The 23,478-nt window shown below is 42.2% G+C and overlaps 1 pseudogene; it reads left to right on the forward strand.

Moving 5' to 3' along the window:
- The window catches only part of LOC124038987, a 180,483-nt pseudogene that overhangs the window by 24,055 nt on the left and 132,950 nt on the right, over nucleotides 1-23,478 (forward strand).

Here is a 23,478-nt window from a genome sequence, read left to right on the forward strand (position 1 = left end):
GGTTCTGATGTGGTACAACAGTTGAACTAAGCTCATGAGGCATTTGTTATATTTTTTAGTAATCAATGGGCACATGTCAAAAAATAGATTTAGCAACTGTGGATTACCTCTTTTTAAAGAGAAGGTTGCCCCACTCAAGGCCCTCTTAGTCATTCCTTGTTGAACAAGGGAGAGCTCAGATTTTTGTTTTGAATATCTCTGAAAAAGTGTTCTATTGAAAAAATGTGGTTACCAGCTAGCTAAGATTTTTTTTTTATTGGCATCAGTTGCTGGGACTGCTGCTCGGCCCTGTAATTTCATGATTCATGGGAAAGGCCATTTGGTCATGCCCAATCTGCCAGTGCACCAAGGTCATTAACCAAATAGCCAATTGAGAGGTTAAATTGATTTGAAAACTGAAAAACATGAGCTATTCTGTTAAGAAAAACAAAAGTGTATGATACGTTTTTTGTGTATGGAATATTTCAGGGATCTTTTATTTCACATATAATCGGGTAGTTGTGGGATGGGTTGTTAGCAATTGCGTGCAGGTGTGGGTGAACAAACAGCTGACCTAGCATACATTTTGTAGTGTTTGAGGTATTGTATTGCAAGCTGTCAAGTAAGCAGAAGTGGGACCAAGTCATTGTTTTACAAGTCAAAAGTAAGTCTCAAGTCTTAGCACTCAAGTCCCAAGTCAAGTCCCAAGTCAAGACCGTCAAGTATCAAGTCCTAAACTTTGATTTTCGAGTCCTAAACAAGTCACGATGTGCTCTTCACCAAATGTAATACCATTTCATATTTTTAACAAGAGTAAAAGTTAGTATAGTATATTTATGCAAATCATGAATGCTTTTAAAAATATCTATATATTTATTACTTTCCAAATAAAGGTTATAATTACATGGAAATGCATTGGTAGCCATGAGAAAGAGCCCCCCCAATGGTCATCATCTATTGAGGATCGCTATGGGGCGCAATCGGCGATGTAGGCTTGTACACAATTGCCCAATCTTAACGCACACTCACTCACTCACTCACTCACTCACTCACTCACTCACTCACTCTCTCTCTCACTCACACACTCTCTCTTCATGGTTACAGTAGGCTAACGTATGTCAATGATTTTAGGAACAGCAGTAACATCAGGCAGGATTTAGGCTATCAAATGCCTAGCCAGTTGTAGCTCAATCTTGGGTGCAATGATCATGTTCAAGCACTGACTGACTGTGTGGAGGCTCATTCATTTAACATTACGTTAGCCTACATTATACACTAGTAAAATAATAAAACATATAGCTGTCGGCTATATTAGCCACGACTTACCGTTCGTTGTGCAGCTTCAAATGTTGAAAAAAGTTGGAAATTGTTACACCTCCATCTGTAATTTTCTTCCTGCATGTTTTGCAAGTTGCAATACGTTTTGTGTTGATACACCGTTGTCTTTATATCCGAAAATAATAATTTTGGGTATCATCTTTCCAAGGCCTCGATCTGAATTCACCCGTCGACGTACACTGCCACATGCAACTTTTTCTCAGCTGGCACCATTTGATTGGCTGCTGTACGATGCAAACTGTAATCAGTTAAATGAAGAGTTGATGCGCTGCACACTTTTTTTAATACCATCATTTTTAATATTTGGGCTTGGGGAGGGTATCAAGTCAGGTCGAGTCATAACGCTCAAGTCCAAGTCAAGTCATGAGTCATTGGTGCCAAAGTCGAGTTGCAAGTCATCATATTTGTGACTCGAGTCCAAGTCATGTGACTCGAGTCCACACCTCTGCAAGTAAGTATGGTAAGTATTGTGTGCAAATGGGGGACATGATGACAACCTTTTTCTTAAAACCATTGTAATAAGATGAGGCCATTAGTGAGAAGAGCGAAAATATGTTTAACTTTTTGAATATTAGTCATATTTTCATCACCATTGCAGAATAAATTCTTCACATTTTCCACCTGTGATGGGTTAGTATCTCGAAGTAGCCCTACAACAAATTACCATGCATATCTTCCATTTAAGTGGGCCTAGTAGCCTAGTAAATTATAGACTACTCTATGTATTTCAAGTTTTGCTGTATGCGATCCCAAATGCAGCTGGTTTATAACCTACAGTCATATTTAACAGGCAAACATGTAGACAGCTGATATTTTACACTGAACAAAAAGTATGAATGCAACATGTAAAGTGTCATGAGATGAAATAATGGATCACAGAAATACTCACAAAAAGCTTGTCTCTAAAATGTTAGTGAGCATTTCTCATTTGACAAGATAATCTATCCACCTGACAGGTGTGGCATATCAAGAAGCTGATTAAACAGCATGATCATTACACAGGTGCACCTTGTGCCGGGGACAATAAAAAGCCACTCTAACATGTGCAGTTTTGTGACAGAACACAATGCCACATATGTCTGAAGTTTTGATGGAGTGCGCAATTGGCATGCTGACTGCAGGAATGGCCACCAGAGCTTTTGGCAGATAATTTAATGTAAATGTCTCTACCATAAGCCTCCACCAATGTCGATTTAGAGAATTTGATCGTCAAACTGGCCTCCCAACCGCAGACCAAGTGTAGAGTGTAGTGTGGGCGAGCTGTTTGTTGATGTCAACATTATTGAAAAGATGGCCCCATGGTGGTGGTATGGTTATGGTATGGGCAGGCATAAACTACGGTCAACGAACATGATTGCATTTTATCATTGGCAATCTGAATGCACAGAGATACCGTGATGAGTTCCCGAGGCCTGTTGTTGTGCCATTCATCTGCCACCATCACCTCATCTTTCAGCATGATAATTGGCTGGTCCCATATCGAAAGGATCTGCACTTAATTCCTGGAAGCTGAAAATGTCCCAGTTCTTCCATGGCCTGAATGCTCACCAGACATGTCACCCATTGAGCATGTTTGAGATGCTTTTGATCAACATGTTCCATTTCCTGCCAATATTCAGCAACTTCGCACTGCCATTGATGAGGATTGGGACAACCTTCCACACGCCACAATCAACAGCCTGATCAGCTCTATGTGAAGGAGATGTGTCGCGCTGCTTGAGGCAAATGGTGGTCACACCAGATACTGACTGGTTTTCTGATCCACGCCCCTACATTTTTTAAGGTATCTGTGACCAACAGGTACATACGTATCTGTATTCCCAGTCATGTGAAATCCATAAATTAGGGCCTACTGAATTTATGTCAATGAACAAATGTCTTTATTTGAACAGTAATTCCCTGAAACCTTTGAAATTGTTGCAGGTTGTGTTTATTTGTGTATGCTACTACTGTTTTTTAGCCTATTGTAATAAAAAATCAAATGAGTAGCCTAGACAATGTTTCAGAATTCACAGGCAGTCCTTCTTATTAGGTTGGGGGGAAAGTCAATGCACAACATTGTTAAATTCAAACATTTTGCTGACAAAATTATTATTATTATTATTATTATTATTATTATTATATTATATTATTATTATATTAGGTCCACAACAATTTGCCATTATTTTCCTTTCAGAAACTGTCACAGTGCTTTGCCAAATACAGCATAAGTTACTGCAACAGATAATGTTCTGCCAACACAGTAAATAGACCTTAGCTTATGTAAAATGTTTGACAGTATGGGTAGGCTAAAGTATTGCTGTGCGATAGGAGCATGACATCAGAGCCTATTCCAAGGCAGGACATAGAAACACAATCGATTGATAAACACTATTTTGAACAAGTGTGGGCTGAGGGAGGTCAGAGACCTGGCAGTGTGGTGCCAGGACAACAACCTCTCCCTCATTGTGAGCAAGACAAAGGAGGTGATTGTCTACTACATGAAAAAGCGGGCCGTACAGGCCCCCATTAACATCGATGGGGCTGTAGTGGTGCGGGTCGAAAGTTTCAAGTTCCTTGTTTTCAACATCGCCAACGAACTATCATTGTCCAGACACACCAAGACAGTCGTGAAGACAACACCTTTTCCCCAACAGGAGACTGAAAAGATTTGGCATGGGTGCCCATATCCTCAAAAGGTTCTACAGCTATCGAGAGCATCCTGACCGGTTTGCATCACCACCTGGTATGGCAACTGCTCGGCATCTGACCATAAGGCGCTACAGAGGGTAGTGCGTATGAGCCAGTACATCATTGGGGCCAAGCTTCCTGCCATCCAGGACCTATATAATAGGCGGTGTCAGATGAAAGCCCAAAAAATGGTCAGAGACTCCAGTCACCCAAGTCATAGACGGTTTTCTCTGCTACCGCACAGCAAGTGGTACAGGAGCGCCAAGTGTCGTACCAAAAGTCTCCTTAACAGCTTAAGCCATAAGACTGTAGAACAATTCAAAAAATGGCCACCGGACTATTTACATTGACACCCCCCCCATTTGTTTTATACACTGCTGCTACTTGCTGTTTATTATCTATGCATAGTCACTTCGCCCCTACCTACATGTACAAATTAGCTCGACTAACCTGTACCCTCGCACATTGACTCGGTACCGGTACCACCTGTATATAGCCTCGTTATTGTTATTTTATTTTGTTAGTTTTATTATTTTTTACTTTAGTTTATTTGGTAAATATTTTCTTAACTCTTGAACTTGAACTGCACTGTTGGTTAAGGACTTGTAAGTACGCATTTCATGGTTAGGTCTACACTTGTATTCAGTGCATGTGACAAAGTTTGATTTGATTTGAATAAAATACGTTTCCTGTCATCATTAAAGGCGAAACGATAGCATTTTCCTGACGTAGTTATAATGCGCGTTCAAGCTCGCACAGTTTTACGACAGGTCTGATTTTATAATGGGAAACATGCATACAGTGCCATAATGGACATACACAAAATAGTCAAAATTGATGAAGTGAATTTTTTTTTTTTTATGTTTCCACAATTCACCCCAAAAAAATGTACAGGAAAGTGGTGTGTGCAAATGTATTCATCAAATCAAAATCAAATCAAATCAAATATATTTTATATAGCCCTTCATACATCAGCTGATATCTCAAAGTGCTGTCCAGAAACCCAGCCTAAAACCCCAAACAGCAAGCAATGCAGGTGTAGAAGCACGGTGGCTAGGAAAAACTCCCTAGAAAGGCCAAAACCTAGGAAGAAACCTAGAGAGGAACCAGGCTATGTGGGGTGGCCAGTCCTCTTCTGGCTGTGCCGGGTGGAGATTATAACAGAACATGGCCAAGATGTTCAAATGTTCATAAATGACCAGCATGGTCGAATAATAATAAGGCAGAACAGTTGAAACTGGAGCAGCAGCACGGCCAGGTGGATTGGGGACAGCAAGGAGTCATCATGTCAGGTGGTCCTGGGGCATGGTCCTAGGGCTCAGGTCCTCCGAGAGAGAGAAAGAAAGAGAGAGAGAAAGAGAGAATTAGAGAAAGCACACTTAAATTCACACAGGACACACCAGGAGAGGAGAAGTACTCCAGATATAACAAACGGACCCTAGCCCCCCGACACATAAACTGCTGCAGCATAAATACTGGAGGCTGAGACAGGAGGGGTCAGGAGACACTGTGGCCCCATCCGAAGACACCCCCGGACAGGGCCAAACAGGAAGGATATAACCCCAACCACTTTGCCAAGGCACAGCCCCCACACCACTAGAGGGATATCTTCAACCAAGAACCTACCATCCTGAGACAAGGCCAAGTATAGCCCACAAATATCTCCCCCATGGCACAACCCAAGGGGGGACGCCAACCCAGACAGGATGACCACATCAGTGAATCAACCCACTCAGGTGACACACCCCTTCCAGGGACGGCATGAGAGAGCCCCAGTAAGCCAGTGACTCAGCCCCTGTAATAGGGTTAGAGGCAGAGAATCCCAGTGGAAAGAGGGGAACCGGCCAGGCAGAGACAGCAAGGGCGGTTCGTTGCTCCAGAGCCTTTCCGTTCACCTTCCCACTCCTGGGCTAGACTACACTCAATCATATGACCCACTGAAGAGATGAGTCTTCAGTAAGGACTTAAAGGTTGAGACCGAGTTTGCGTCTCTGACATGGGTAGGCAGACCGTTCCATAAAAATGGAGCTCTTTAGGAGAAAGCGCTGCCTCCAGCTGTTTGCTTAGAAATTCTAGGGATAATTAGGAGGCCTGCGTCTTGTGACCGTAGCGTACGTGTAGGTATGTACGGCAGGACCAAATCAGAGAGATAGGTAGGAGCAAGCCCATGTAATGCTTTGTAGGCTAGCAGTAAAACCTTGAAATCAGCCCTTGCTTTGACAGGAAGCCAGTGTAGGGAGGCTAGCACTGGAGTAATATTTTTTGGTTCTCGTCAGAATTCTAGCAGCCGTATTTAGCACTAACTGAAGTTTATTTAGTGCTTTATCCGGGTAGCCGGAAAGTAGAGCATTGCAGTAGTCTAACCTAGAAGTGACAAAAGCATGGATTAATTTTTCTGCATAATTTTTGGACAGAAAGTTTCTGATTTTTGCAATGTTACGTAGATGGAAAAAAATGGTCTTGATATGTTCTTCAAAAGAGAGATCAGGGTCCAGAGTAATGCCGCGGTCCTTCACAGTTTTATTTGAGACGACTGTACAACCATTAATATTAATTGTCAGATTCAACAGAAGATCTCTTTGTTTCTTTGGACCTAGAACAAACATCTCTGTTTTGTCCGAATTTAAAGTAGAAAGTTTGCCATCCACTTCCTTGCCATCCACTTCCTTATGTCTGAAACACATGCTTCTAGCAAGGGCAATTTTGGGGCTTCACCATGTTTCTTTGAAATGTACAGCTGTGTGTCATCCACATAGCAGTGAAATTTAACATTATGTTTTCGAATGACATGCCCAAGAGGTAAAATATATAGTGAAAACAATAGTGGTCCTAAAATGGAACCTTGAGCAACATCGACTATGCTGAGGATTGATTCAAACAACGTTTTCCATGTTTCAGTCGATATTATGGAGTTAATTCGGAAAAAAGTTTGACGTTTAGGTGACTGAATTTTCGGTTAGTTTCGGTAGCCAAATGCATAGTAACAAAACGGAACGTTGTGTCCTACACAAGCATCTTTCAGGAAAAACTGGACATCTGCTATGTAACTGAGAGTCTCCTCATTGAAACATCTGAAGTTCTTCAAAGGTAAATTATTTTATTTGATCCCTTTGCTGGTTTTTGTGAATGTTGCGTGCTAAATGCTAACGCTAAATGCTAAGCTAGCTATCACCACTCTTACACAAATTATTGATTTTCTCTGGTTCTAAAGCATATTTTGAAAATCTGAGACGACAGGATTGTTAAGAAAAGGATAAGCTTGAGGATAGGCATATTTATTTCATTTAATTTGCAATTTTCAGAAATCGCTAATTTTGCGTTATGGTAATGAGCTTGAGGTTGTAGTCACGATCCCGGATCCGGGATGGGGCGGACTAAGAGGTTAAATTCCTCTAAAGCAGCGGAGGGCCCACGTAGGATTACCTCGAAGCGAGCATAGATTTGGTGCTCGCCCCGTAACTGGTGTTCCTCTTGTAGTCGGTGATTGTTTCTAGTCCTTGCTACCTGCGTCTCGCATTCATGTCTTTTTTGTGTCTTTGATTGATTTCTGGAGGTTATAGATGGTCTTTTTGTGTTCATCCATATCCTTAGAAATCCGACTGGAGTTAAATGCATTGGTCCACGCTCTGTTTTGTGTGGATGTTGCCATTTATCCACAGTTTCTGGTTGGGATATGTGCAAATAGTCATTGATGGAACAACATCCTCTATGTAGTTCCTGATTTTGATTGGTCAGACAAGAATTGAACAGATCTTACCACAAACAATTCCTGATTACATTTTTGCCTGTAAGCTGTCAGGAGCAGGATGGAGGTGTCATTGTACTCTGATTCATGTTTTCTTTTAAATCCACAACTAGAATCCCATCACAGTCTCATAGAAGACATAGATACTTTTTCTAAACTCTCTGGATTAAAAACAAATTATGATAAATGTAATATATTACACATTGGATCACTAAAAAAAACAACTTTTACATGACCATGTATTTTACCAATAAAATGGTCTGACGGGGATGTGGACATACTCGGTGTACATATCCCAAAATATATTCTCACTCCAAAACATTTTTATAGAAAGTTTGCAAAATAAATACACTCCAGCCACATAAGGTCTAGCATTGTCTTGCATTTAGGAGGAACCCAGGGCCAACTGCACCAGCATATGGTCTCACAAGGGGTCTGAGGAGATCTCATCTCGGTACCTAATGGCAGTCAGGCTACCTCTGGCGAGCACATAGAGGGCTGTGCGGCCCCCCCAAAGAAATGCCACCCCACACCATGACTGACCCACCGCCAAACCGGTCATGCTGGAGGATGTTGCAGGCAGCAGAACGTTCTCCACGGCGTCTCGAAACTCTGTCACGTCTGTCACATGTGCTCAGTGTGAACCTGCTTTCATCTGTGAAGAGCACAGGGCGCCAGTGGCGAATTTGCCAATCTTGGTGTTCTCTGGCAAATTCCAAACGTCCTGCACGGTGTTGGGCTGTAAGCACAACCCCCACCTGTGGACGTCGGGCCCTCATTCCACCCTCATGGAGTCTGTTTCTGACTGTTTGAGCAGACACATGCACATTTGTGGCCTGCTGAAGGTCATTTTGCAGGGCCCTGGCAGTGCTCGTCCTGCTGCTCCTTGCACAAAGGCAGAGGTAGCGGCCCTGTTGCTGCGTTGTTGCCCTCCTCCGTCCTCCTCCACATCTCCTGATGTATTGGCCTGTCTCCTGGTAGCGCCTCCATGCTCTGGACACTACGCTGACAGACACAGCAAACCTTCTTGCCACAGCTCGCATTGATGTGCCATCCTGGATGAGCTGTACTACCTGAGCCACTTGTGTGGGTTGTAGACTCTGTCTCATGCTACCACTAGAGTGAAAGCACCGCCAGCATTCAAAAGTGACCAAAACATCAGCCAGGAAGCATAGGAACTGAGAAGTGGTCTGTGGTCACCACCTGCAGAACCACTCCTTTGTTGGGGGTGTCTTGCTAATTGCCTATAATTTCCACCTGTTGTGTTGCTTCCTAAGTGGACAGTTTGATTTCACAGAAGTGTGATTGACTTGGAATTACATTGTGTTGTAATGTAAGATGAAATAAATGTCCCTTATTCAGGACCCTGTTTTTCAAAGATAATTCTTAAAAATCCAAATAACTTCACAGATCTCCATCCTATGGTGGTTCAATGAACCATAAACAAATAACTTCTTCGAGATAGGGGGCACTCTTTTAATTTTTGGATAAAAAACGTTCCCGTTTTAAACAAGATATTTTGTCACGAAAAGATGCTCGACTATGCATGTAATTGACAGCTTTGGAAAGAAAACACTCTGATGTTTCCAAAACTGCAAAGATATTATCTGCTAGTGCCCCAGAACTAATGCTACAGGCAAACCCAAGATTAAATTTCATACAGGAAATGGTCCAGATTTCGAATGCCCTGTGTTCCAATGTCTCCTTATATGGCTGTGAATGCGACCGGAATGAGCCTGCACTTTCTGTCGTTTCCCCAAGGTGTCTGCAGCATTGTGACGTATTTGTAGGCATATCATTGGAAGATTGACCATAAGAGACTACATTTACCAGGTGTCCGCCCGGTGTCCTGCGTCGAAATGATTGCGTAATCTCCAGGTCCATGCGCGTTCCATTTCTTCAGAGGAGAAACCAAACTGCCACAAATTATTAATCATCGATAGATATGTGAAAAACACCTTGAGGATTGATTCTAAAAGTAATGACTTAATTTTCAGTTTTTTTCTTACCCGAACATGATGAACAAAACGGAACAATTTGTCCTACACAAATAATCATTTTGGAAAAACTGAACATTTGCTATCTAACTGAGAGTCTCCTCATTGAAAACATCTGAAGTTCTTCAAAGGTAAATTATTTTTATTTGAATGCTTTTCTTGTTTTTGTGAAAATGTTGCATGCTGAATGCCAGGCTTAATGCTATGCTAGGCTATCAATACTCTTACACAAATGCTTGTGTAGCTATGGTTCAAAAGCATATTTTGAAAATCTGAGATGACAGTGTTGTTAACAAAAGGCTAAGCTTGAGAGCTAATATATTTATTTCATTTCATTTGCAATTTTCATGAATAGTTAACGTTGCGTTATGCTTATGAGCTTGTGGAGATAATTACACTCCTGGATACAGGTTTTTTTCGTAGCCAAACGTGATGAACAAAACGGAGCGATTTGTCCTACACAAATAATATTTTTGGAAAAACTGAACATTTGCTATCTATATGAGAGTCTCCTCATTGAAAACATCTGAAGTTCTTCAAAGATAAATGATTTTATTTGAATGCTTTTCTTGTTTTTGTGAAAATGTTGCATGCTGAATGCTAGGCTTAATGCTATGCTAGGCTATCAATACTCTTACACAAATGCTTGTTTAGCTATGGTTCAAGAGCATATTTTGAAAATCTGAGATGACAGTGTTGTTAAAACCACTTAAGCTTAGGGCTTACTTTTTCGAACATTCTGTTAAAAATCGCGCAACATTTCAGTGTCCTGCTACTCATGCCAGGAATATAGTATATGCATATGATTAGTATGTGTGGATAGAAAACACTCTGACGTTTTAAAACTGGTTAAATCACGGCTGTGACTATAAAAGAATGTGCGTTTCGTCGAAAAGCTCAAGGAAAACTGATCACCAAAAAGTGGAAAAAGTATCAATGCGCCACTTGCATGTATTGTCTATGGCACAGCAAATTTGATGGGGCCGAGATTACAAGTCCTACAGCTTCCACACGATGTCGCCAGTCTTGGCAATTGCCTGGGAGTTGTTCCTTTGTCAAACGAGGAAGAGAGACCCCATTCCTTCCGGTCTCCGACAGGATGTTTTGGAAGAGAGATTTCCGACCATGATTTGAAGACGTGGAGCTATTGAATACACATCGCCCCGTGATCAATTTGATAGATTATTAACGTTTACTAATACCTAAAGTTGGATTACAAAAGTATTTCTAAAGTGTTTTGTGAAAGTTTATCTTCAACTTTTTTAATTAAAAAAAATGACGTTGCGTTTTAAAACAGTGTTTTTTTCGGGATCACACACTTTTCATAGATCGATATTTTGGGTATATAATGACCGATTTAATCGGAAAAAGATCCAATAGTGATGTTTATGGGACATATAGGAGTGCCAACAAAGAAGCTCGTCAAAGGTAATGAATGTTTTATATTTTATTTCTGCGTTTTGTGTAGTGCCGGCTATGCTAATTATTTTGTTTACGTCCCCTTCAGGTATTTCGGGGTTTTGCATGTTATCAGATAATAGCTTCTCATGTTTCGCCGAAAAGCATTTTAGAAATCTGACTTGTTGGCTAGATTCACAACGAGTGTAGCTTTAATTCAGTACCCTGCATGTGTGTTTTAATGAACGTTTGAGTTTTAACGAGTGCTATTAGCATTTAGCGTAGCGCATTTGCATTTCCAGATGGCTGGGTGGGATGCAGACGTCTCAGAGGACGCTAAGAGGTTATTAACAAAAGGCTAAGCTTGAGGGCAAATATATTTATTTCATTTGCGATTTTCATGAATAGTTAACGTTGCGTTATGGTAATGAGCTTGAGGCTATAAATAGGATCCCGGATACGGGATTGCTCATCGCAACAGGTTAATGAACATGCACCTGTGGAACGGTCATTAAGACACAAACAGCTTACAGATGGTAGGCAATTAAGGACACAGTTATAAAAATGTAGGACACGAAAGAGGCCTTTCTACTGACTCTGAAAAACACCAAACACCAGGGTTCCTGCTCATCTGCCTGAAAGTGCCTTAGGCATGCAATGAGGCATGGAGGACCCTGGTGTTTGGTGTTTTTCAGAGTCAGTCGTAAGGCCTCTTTTAGTGTCCTAAGTTTTCATAACTGTGACCTTAATTGGAGGACTGCAGATGTGGCCAGGGCAATAAATGGCAATATCCGTACTGTGAGACACCTAAGAAAGCGATACAGGGAGACAGAATGGACAGCTGATCGTCCTTGCAGTGGCAGACTACGTGTAACAACCCCTGCACAGGATAGGTACATCCAAACATCACACCTGCGGGACAGATACAGGATGGCAACAACAACTGCCTGAGTTACACCAGGTACGTACAATCCCTCCATCAGTGCTCAGACTGTCCGCAATAGGCTGAGAGAGGCCTGGACTGAGGGCTTGTAGGCCTGTTGTAAAGCAGGCCCTCACCAGACATCACCGGCAACAACGTCACCTATGGGCACAAAACCACCGTCGCTAGACCAGACAGTACTGACAAAAAGTGCTCTTCACATACAAGCCGTGGTTTTGTCTCACCAGGGGTGATGGTCGGATTTGCGTTTATCGTTGACGGAATGAGCATTACACCGAGGCCTGTACTCTGGAGCAGGATCGATTTGGAGGTGGATGGGTCCGGAATGGTCTAGGGCGGTTTGTCACAGCATCATCTGAGCTTGTTGTCATTGCAGGTAATCTCAACGGAGGGCGTTACTGGGAAAACATCCTACTTCCTCATGTGGTACCCTTCCTGCAGGCTCATCCTGACATGACACTGCAGCATGACAATGCCACCAGCCATACTGCTCGTTCTGTGCGTGATTTCCTGCAAGACAGGAATGTCAGTGTTCTGCAATGGCCAGCGAAGATCCCGGATCTCAATCCCATTGAGCATATCTGGGACCTGTATATCTATGTTTCCATGTCTAACAATTGTATTTATCGACATTTATAATGAGTATTTCTGTAAGATGATGTGGCTCTCTGCAATATCACAGAATGTTTTTGGAACTAGTGAACGTAAAGCACCAATGTATACTGAGATCTTTTTTATATAAATGTGAACTTTATCAAACAAAACATACATGTATTGTGTAACATGAAGTCCTATTAGTGTCATCTGATGAAGATCATCAAAGGTTAGTAATTCATTTTATCTCTATTTGTGCCTATTGTGACTGAATTTTCTGTGAGTTGGTAGTGACCTAACATAATCGTGGTGCTTTCGCTGTAAAGCCTATTTGAAATTGGACACTGTGGTGGGATTAACAACAAGATTACCTTTAAAACGGTATAAAATACATGTATGTTTGAGGAATTTTAATTATGAGATTTCTGTTGTTTTGAATTTGGCGCCCTGCACTTTCACTGGCTGTTGTCATATCGATCCCCTTAACGGGATTGCAGCCCTAACAAGTTTTAAACTGGCATTGTTTCAAGTGACTGGTGATCCATGTATTAAAGTGGCCAGTGATTAGGTCTCTATGTAGGCAGCAGCCTCTCTGAGTTAATGATTGCTGTTTAGCAGTCTGATGGGATTGAGATAGAAGATGTTTTTCAGTCTCTCGGTCCCAGCTATTATGCACCTGTATTGACCTCGCCTTCTGGATGGTAGCAGTGTGAACAGGCAGTGGCTCAGGTGGTAGTTGTCCTAGATGATCTTTTTTGCCTGCCTGTGACATTGGGTGCTGTAGGTGTGATGGAGGGCAGGTAGTTTGCCACCGGGGATGCATTGTGCAACACCCTCTGGAGAGCCTTGCAGGTAAAGGTGGTGCAGTTGCCTCACAAGTCCTCAACTGGCAGCTTCATTAAATAGTACCCACAAATAACAGTTTCATCGTCAACAGCGAAGAGGCGACTCGGGGCGGCTGGCCTTCTCGGCAATGTTGCAAAGCAAAAGCCAGTTCTCAGACAGACCAATCAAAATTACAGGTTAAGATGGGCAGAAGAACACAGACACAACTCTGCCTAGGGCAGCATCCCGGAGTCGCCTCTTCGCTGTTGACGTTGAGACTGGTGTTTTGTGGGTACTATTTAATGAAGCTGCCAGCTGAGGACTTGTGAAGCGTCTGTTTCCAAAACTAGACACTCTAATGTACTTGTCCTCTTGCTCAGTTGTGCACCGGGGCCTCCCACTCCTATTTCTATTCTGGTTAGGGCCAGTTTGTGCAGTTCTGTGAAGGGAGCGCTGTAATGAAACTGGCTCTCATGAGGACCGCAACAGGAAAGGATAACCCAGAGTTACCTCTGCTGCAGAGGATACATTCATTAGAGTTACCAGCCTCAGAAATCGCAGCCCAAATAAATGCTTCACAGTTCAAGTAACAGACACATCTCAACATCAGCTGTTTAGAGGAGACTAAGTCAATCAGGCCTTCATGGACGAATTGCTGCAAAGAAACCACTACTAAAGGACAACAATAAGATGTAGCTTTACTTGGGCCAAAAACATAAGCCATGGACATTGGACTGGTGGAAATCTGTACTTTGGTCTGATGAGTCCAACTTGAGAGCCATGGTTCCAACCGCCGTGCCTTTTGTGAGACGCTGAGTAGGTGAACTGGCTCCCACCGTGAATCATGGAGGAGGTGTGATGGTGTGGGAGTGCTTTGCTACTTTGATACTGTCTGTGATTTAGTTTGAATTGATGGCAGACTTTACCAGCATGGCTACCACAGCTTTCTGCAGCGATATGCCATCCCATCTGGTTTGCGCTTAGTGGGACTATCATTTGTTTTTCAACAGGACATTGACCAAACACACCACCAGGCTGTGTAAGGGCTATTTGACCAAGGAGAGTGATGGATTGCTGCATCAGATGACCTGCCTACACAATCACCCGACCTCAACGCAATTGAGATGGTTCTGGAGTTGGACCGCAGTGCAAAGGAAAAGCAGCCAACCATCATATGTGGGAACTCCTTCAAGACTGTTGGAAAAGCTTTCCAGATGAAGCTAGTTGAGAGAATGCCAAGGGTGCAAAGCTGTCATGAAGGCAAAGTGTGGCTACTTTGAAGAATCTAAAAAATCAGTTATATTTTGATTTGTTTAACACTTTTTTGGTTTACTACATGATTCCATACATGTTATTTCATAGTTTCGATGTCTTCACTATTATTCTGTAATGTAGAAAATAGTAAAAATAAAGAAATACCCTTGAATGAGTTGGTGTGTATAACTTTTGACTGCTACTGTATATATTTTACCTTGGAATGTTAACAAAAATTATTTATGTGTTGCTTTTGATACACTTCATGTGCACTTTTATTTTAAAGAATCTTTATATAATACCAAACTGAGAAGGAAGACTTTAGTGTACTGTCTTTAACACTCAATTTATTCATCCCAAATGGCACCCTATTCCCATTGCACTCTTTTGACAAGGGCCAGTAGGGTGCCATTTGCGACACAGTCAATGTGTCTGTTTTCAGAACGGGGCTGAGTTACAATTCCAAGTAACAGTTGTTTTATGTCAAGCTGTTAGATAAAAGGACAGAGTTGTGCTTGGATGCTAGACTTATACTTGTACAATGTCAAATACTTTTGAAAAATTCTTGCTGTTCTGTTCCTTTTAGTTACTATGAAAATAGATCTTTGGTTGAATTTGTTTCTGTTCAAGGATACAACCCCGGCTCTGTTTGCAGCAATTATAAATATTGAAACCCTCTCTCTTAACATTTTACATTTATTTCTCATTGGAGCTTGAAATTGATTTGAAGTTGGCTGAACGAAGACAAGCATTTGAACCCCTAGCAGCCCAGTGAGAGGAGAGATGAATTGGAAAGTGTTTTTGCTGAGAGAAGCTACATTCTGATAATGTTAGATTGATAAATGCTCGACACGTCTTACTACAGCGGTTTTCTCTTTTCCCTGTTTGTGCTCAGTTGACAATGTTCGATTCAGACAGACACACTGCTTTCCAAGCTCTCTAGTTTGTCCTGTCTCAAACCAAAGCAGAGTTGTGGGGAATATGTGCAGTGTCTGCTGTGCTACTGGGCTTTTTGTTATAAAAGGCTTGATTTATTTATACTTTCTTCCATTTTATTTATATTTTTATGCTCTATTCCGTATTACATACTGTTGCTCAATGTTTCAATGATCAACCTTTCACATGGTTGGTGTTCTAGTCTAGACATATCTTGGAGGTCAAGGAAAGTCTAGTATGCTTTGTGTTTCAGTCAGATGAGTTGATCATCCGAGTAGGAGTACTGATTTAGGATCCGCAATACCTTTTTAGTTCATAAATAAAGGGTTATATTGCCAGGGAAGACCTGATCCTAGATCAGCTGTAATACTCTCAGATGCTAGATGCCTACATCAGACAGTAGTGATGGGGGGGATCAATACAGTTACATATTACAATATTATTTAAATTTAATTTTTGCTTCTGTAGGTTGCGTTGGCTAGCGCTATAGTCGCTGTACCTGCGCCAAAACGCGGGAATGTTTCATCCTATAGCTTGTTCTCCATCTTCTTTTTAAATAGTGAGCCAACATGTTTTCAGCACTTCTATTTCCCTGACTGATCAAAACTGGTTTTCTAAATCTCCCTCTTGTCTCTCGGTAGCAGACATATAGAGAGCAATATGTTTGGAATATTAAATTGCAGTAAAATCACAATATCAAATCACAATACATTTAGAATCGTGAGAATCGCACCTAAGTGTCATGATAATATTGTATCGTGAGGTCCCTGGCAATTTCAAGCCCAATCAGACAGTCGCCCCATCAGTCATAATCACCACCAGATTTTCCTACTCTTCTCCCTCTCCAGCTGGCCATGACTCACCTCAGCCACCACCTGAACTTTCGGCATGATACCAGACCACGCCCGAAACGCCCTGTCCAACTGTGGCATCCGCCAGCCCAAGTATGGAGACAGGGAGGTCCTCCACATGTATATGATGAGGAAGAAGGGTGGGTACCTACGGTACAACACATACGTGCAGACACACACAGACACAGACGCACGCACAGACACACACACACCACACACACACTTCATCAATATTGATTAATGGATTTAACTTCTGTCTATGCTGAATAACCAACCTCTCCCTGGTTGGTCAGGAACACCTTGATCAACATTAAGTCTAGTCTCAGACAAGACGACCCCTTCCCTCCAGGTAGACTCTACTTCCATAAGGAGGTCTACGCAATGTCACCAACCACTGATGCAATGGACATTCTTAATCCCTTATCTAATACAAATTTAGCAAATGCAAAGTCCCTAAATCAAGCAGTTGCTGTACTGCAATGCCTCAGTGTGGGTAGGCCCTGCTCTTATTTCCATGAGTGAGTTCTAAGAAATATCACAAACCACTGATGCAAGGGCCATTCTAATTCCAATACACCTTTGCATTGTGTGCTAATACATGTGTGCTATTAGACTTGTGAAGGTTTGAGACAGAATAAATACACTTGAGCAGAATGAATCAACTTGATTCAAACCGGTATAGGTCATATTTCAGGTCACTATTGGATTTTCACCTGTGATATTTGTCAGATTGTGTTGATTTGGTTTGTCTCAGAGACCTGTGGTTCCTGTGTAAATGTCTGATCTACTATAGACTGAGATGCCCATTAAATTATCTCTCTCTTCCTCATCTCTGTCTCTTTCTCCTCCCCACCTCCCTCCCTCCCTCTCTCTTTCTCTCTCACCATATCTTCCTCTCTCGGTCTCTTTCCTCTCTCCCTGTCTCTCTCTCTTTCTCTCCTCATCTCTTTTTTTCTCTCTTCCAGGATCAATCACAACGAGCGGCTGGAGTTTCTTGGCGATGCCATTGTGGGGTTTCTCACCAGGTGAGATTTATGTCCGTCAGGTCCCTCGCTTTCATTTTTTTGACAGACACGTTTGCTAATCGAACATGGCGACGACTCTCTCCCCCTCTTCTCCCCCTTCCTCTTACTCTACTCTGTGAATTTACTCTTAATTGGGGATTGGGTTGTAATTTCACTACAGCCCTTTTCATAGGGCCTTACTGAAAGTCTCCATGACAATCAACAATTAGCTGTGTAAATGCTGCGTGTGTTATTGACTGAGTCACTCCCAGGTGAGAGGGTACCGTTGTGGCCCAGGCACCACTCAGAGTGCACTGCCATGCTACTAATTACATAGAGCTATACTACAGTCACTACCTCCCTACCTAGCTACCTCTTCTGCATCGCAAAAATTAGCCTATTCCTTATGTAGCCATATGGGTCCTGGTCAAAAGTAATGTACTAGATAGGGAATAGGGTACCATTTGTGACACACCCTTTCTTTGGATAGAAAGGTAGCTGGAGAGGGGAAATGTCTAGGCTTGCCCAGCTTAGCTCATTAGGTAGTTTCTGCATGTCAAAGCATAGAAGTCTCACCGGGAAAAAGGTGAGCTGAGGGCTGCCCTGTTCATTTTAAAATGAAAACCTTCCTAGGGATGAGTTGTTGTTTTTCACTTCTCCCCGTTTTCCATTTCCGGCTGTTTGTTGTTAGAGATGAGAGCAAGTAATTTATTTCACCCCTGCCAATATATAGCCTTGGATAGACCTAGCCCCGACTGCAAGAGTTTGACTGTAATAGGAGTTGACCGTTAGTAGTGGATGGCTAGGAGTCCGTTTTAGCTGTTTTACCCAGCAGATGGACTGCATCCTAAATGGCAACCTATTCCATTTACAGTGCACTACTTTTGACCATAGCCCTCAGTGAACTATAAAGCAGATACGGTGCCATTTGGGATTCAGCCATGGATGGAGTGAGTGAGGAAGGAAAGGGGTGGTTAACTGCTGTTTCTGTGGACTTGGGCAGTTCCTCATCTTGTGTTGCTCCTCTTCTGATGTAGGCATTCATAAGGACCCGTTCAGCCCACGCAACTCGCTTTGGCCCTCCTCAGAGTTGTGAATAATGTATCACCCTCTTGTCTAGTTAACTGATGGAGCAAATCTAGTTAACCACCCTTGCTTCCCCTGGCAAGCACTGGACCTGCTCTGGACCACTCTACCTACCTCTTTCTCGCTCTCTCTCCCTATCTCTCTCTCTTTTCCCCTCTTCCTCACTCGCTCCCTCCATTCCAGCACTGCAGTCTCCTGGACTGAACAATTCTGAAACGGGAGTACCAGGAGCTGGGGATATAGAATATTTAGGTGTAAAATAGCAAGTGTGCTGAATTGGGATAAGGTGTTTTATTTGTCTTGATTTGTCATGGCCATTTGATTTCTCGTTGATTCATCACAGTCATACGTACCTACTGCCAAGGAATAATAACTTGTGGTAGGGTGAGATAAATTAACCTAAGGAACAGAACATCACTACATCACTCACACACATCAGAAACCACCAATGGATAGCCTACAACCATTCATTGAGCCTTGTGTTTTTAAAAATGCCTGTACTGGTGGCAGTAATAGCTTTCCTTAAATGTATCATGCAACAAGATAGAACTGCCAAAGGGGGAGGAGTTGCAATTTTCTGCAGAGATAGCTTGCAAAGTTCTGTCATACCTTCCAGGTCTATGCCCAAAATGTTTGAGCTTCTAATTTAAAAAATGAATCTCTCCAGAAATAAGTCTCTCACTGTTGCCGCCTGTTATAGACCCCCCTCAGCTCCCAGCTGTGCCCTGTGCACCATATGTGAATTGATTGCCCCCCATCTACAGAGATCGTTCTGTTAGGTGACCTAAACTGGGATATGCTTAACACCTCAGCAGTCCTGCAATCTAAGCTAGTTGCCCTCAATCTCACACAAATGATCAAGGAAACCACCAGGTACAACCCTAAATCCATAAACATGGGCACCCTCATAGATAATATCCTGACGAACTTGCCCTCCAAATACACCTCTGCTATTTTCACTGCGATCACTGCCTTGTTGCCTGCATCCGCTATGGGTCCGCGGTCAAACGACCAGCCCTCATCACTGTCAAACGCTCCCTAAAACACTTCTGAGACCTGGCCCAGGTATCCTGGAAGGATATTGACCTCATCCCGTAAGTCGAGGATGCCTGGTCGTTATTGAAAAGTAATTTACACACCATCTTAAAAAAGCATGCCCCTTTTAAAAAATGCAGAACTAAGAACAGATATAGCCCTTGGTTCACTCCAGACCTGACTGCCCTTGACCAGCACAAAAACATCCTGTGGCGGACTGCTATAGCATTGAATATTCCCTGCGATATGCAACTGTTCAGGTAAGTCAGGAACCAATACACAAAGTCAGTCAGGAAAGCAAAGGCTAGTTTTTTCAAGCAGAAATGTGCATCCTGTAGCTCTAACTCCAAAATGTTTTGGGACACTGTAAAGTCATTGGAGAACAAGATCACCTCCTCCCAGCTGCACACTGCACTGAGGCTAGGCGACACAGTCACCACCGATAAATCCATGACAATCGAAAATTTCTCGAAGCTCCGCAACCCTCGCAGCTACTTGCCCGAGCCTCCCGAGTTTCTCCTTCACCCAAATCCAGATCGCAGATGTTCTGAAAGAGCTGCAAAACCTGTACCTGTACAAATCAGCTAGGCTAGACAATCTGGACTGTCTCTTTCAAAAATGATCCGCTCCATTGTTGCAACCCCGATAACCTCTCTATCATTTCGTCCGAGATCCCTAAAGATTGGAAAGCTGCCGCGGTCATGAAGAGGGCTCTTCAAAGGGGGTGACACTCTAGACCCAAACTGTTACAGACCTATATCCACCCTGTCCTCCCTTTCTAAAGTATTTGAAAGCCTAGTTAATAAACAGATCACTGACCATTTTGAATGCCACCGGACCTTCTCCACTGTGCAATCCAGTTTCCGAGCTGGTCATGGGTGCACCTCAGCCATGCTCAAAATACTAAACGATATCATAACCGCCATCGATAAAAGACAGTACTGTGCAGCTGTCTTCATCGAGCTGGCCAAGGCTTTCGACTCTGTCAATCACGGTATTCTTATCGGCAGACTCAATAGCCTTGGTTTCTGAAATGACTGCCTCACCTACTTCACCAACTAATTGGCAGAAAGAGTTCAGTGTGTAAAATTGGAGGAACTGTTGTCCGGACCTCTGGCAGTCTCTTTTGGGATACCACAAGGTTCAATTCTGGGCCGACTCTTTTCTCTGTATATATCAACGATGTCGCTCTTGTTGCGGGTGATTCCCTGATCCACCTCTACGCAGATGACACCATTCTGTATACATCTGGCCCTTCTTTGGAAACTGTCTTAACGAACCTCCAAACGAGCTTCAATACCATACAACATGCCTTCCGTGGGCTCCAACTGCTCTAAAACGCCATCAAAACCAAATGCATGTTTTCAACCGTTCCCTGCCTGCACCTGCCCGTCCGACTAGCATCAATATTCTGGACGGTTCTGACGTAGAATACGTGGACAACTACAAATACCTAGGTGTCTGGCTAGACTGTAAACTCTCCTTCCAGACTCATGTCAAACATTTCCAATCCGACCTGTATGCTCTAGTCGGCTGGCCCTCGCTACATATTCATCACCAGACACACTGGCTCCAGGTCATCTACAAGTCTATGCTAGGTAAAGCTCTGCCTTATCTCAGCTCACTGGTCACAATAACAACACCCATCCATAGCACACGCTCCAGCAGTTATATCTCACTGGTCATCCCCATAGCCAACACCTCCTTTGGCCGCCTTTCCTTCCAGTTCTCTGCTGCCAGTGACTGGAACGAATTGCAAAAATCGCTGAAGCTGGAGACTTACATTTCCCTCACTAACTTTAAACATCAGCTATCTGAGCAGCTAACCGATCGCTGCAGATGTACATAGTCCATCTGTAAATAGCCCACCCAATCTACCTACCTATCTACCAATCTATCCCCATATTGTTTTTATTTACTTGTGCTGCTCTTTTGCACACCAATATCACTACTTACACACCTGTCAGGATTTGGCCAGGGTTGTTCCGGTTTTTGGTCACTAGATGCCCCCATTATGCCTTTTGACCTTTTGTTTTCCCTTGATCCCCATTATTATTTGCACCTGTGCCTCGTTTCCCCTGATTGTATTTAAACCCTTTGTTTTCCTCTGTTCTTTGCTCTGTGTTTGTATGTTAGCACCCAGCCCTAGTACTCTGAGAACTCTTGTTGATCCCGGTGGACTCTCTTGTGGAATTCTGTTTTTTGTTCTTGTTTGTTTGTTTTTTGAGTATCTTTTGAGGCTTTTTGTGCTTTACCTTCCACCTTGTGGATTTACCTTTTTTGTCTTGGAGGATTACCTTTGTTCTTGTAGGATTCCTTTTGAGGTTGTGGAGTTACATGTTTTCCTGAAGAACTTCACTTTTTACTTCATTAAATACACCGTCTCAAGTACTGCTGTGTCTGCCTCATCTTCTCGGTTCTGCCGACTATTCGTGGCTCAGTTGGTTAAGTGACTGTTTCTCACTCCGGAGACCCGGGTTCGCAACCGGGTCCTGACACACACCATCATCTGCTCATCATCATCTGCTCATCTATCACTCCAGTGTTAATCTAAATTGTAATAACTTTGTGCCTATGGCCTATTTATTACCATACCTCCTCATACCATTTGCACATACTGTATATATACTTTTTTTCTATTGTGTTATTGGCTGTACGCTTGTTTATTCCATGTAACTCTGTGTTGTTTCTGTCATACTGATTTGCTTTATCTTCGCCAGGTCACAGTTGTAAATGAGATCTTGTTCTTACCTAGCCTACCTGGGTAAATAAAGGTGAAATAAAAAATAAAAAATTTAAAAACAAATACGTACTTACCATATGAGCAAGAAATCCGAGAACAGCAAAACAACAATGTGCCGTAATGTACCCATGCTCTGGCTGTTTCAACATAGAGTAGTACTACTACTGAAGCAGGTCTTTCATTCATTAATAGCAGCTTGACATGTAAAAGTCACCCTTCATTTCTTGGGGATTAATGATTAACCAGTGAAAGCAATGAAGAACAATTAAAACCACTGTTCAAAACTAATATTTGTACTAAAGGGTTTAAGGTTTTAAGATTGGCTACATAGTTACACATCCATAGGCATACAGGTCTTTTTCTCCTCCTCTACACAATAAGCAAGAAAAGAGTTGGCTAGGTTACTTCAGCTGCATTGAATGGAAAATATGTTCAAACACTAATGTTAACGTTACTACAATAAAGAACAATGACAAGTGTTTGAATTATACTTTTTTTAATGAACAGCAAGGCAAGCTTACAACATTGTACATTCAATTTGCAGTAAATGTTTAAGCTAGATTCTTTACATCCACTGGGTTTCACAAGATGACAGACTGATTTGTTCAGGAGGACCTAAAACATTCAACAACAGAAATTACAATTCGTACTAATGTCAAACTCCCATATAGCCAGCTAAATGTATAACCAGATGATTAATGTTTGTTTGTCAGCTAGCTTGTAAAATAGTTATTTTCATAATTTAATTTATGACAAAAAAACATACGCATGTTTGTTTCTCTACAAATAGAGATCAAATTGTGATCAAACGGCAATATATCACATTTAGAATACATAATTCTTAAAATAATTCATGAATTTAAATGCTGTATTCCAAATGTGATATATTTCCGTTTGATCACAATGCCCTGACGAATAGACCTTTTGAAAAAGCCACAACTGGTATTGGTCCAACGTTTTGGAGAATGTGGACAAAGAACAGTAATGAAAATGTAGGCTAGCTGGTTGCCTGAACACAGCTGTGGTTCTGGTAGACTTCGTCCCATTGTCAGCCATTTAAGATCTAATGGGTCTGTGGTT

The sequence above is a fragment of the Oncorhynchus gorbuscha genome, linkage group LG07 (genome assembly GCF_021184085.1).
Source record: "Oncorhynchus gorbuscha isolate QuinsamMale2020 ecotype Even-year linkage group LG07, OgorEven_v1.0, whole genome shotgun sequence".
In the NCBI taxonomy this organism is placed as follows: Eukaryota; Metazoa; Chordata; class Actinopteri; order Salmoniformes; family Salmonidae; genus Oncorhynchus; species Oncorhynchus gorbuscha.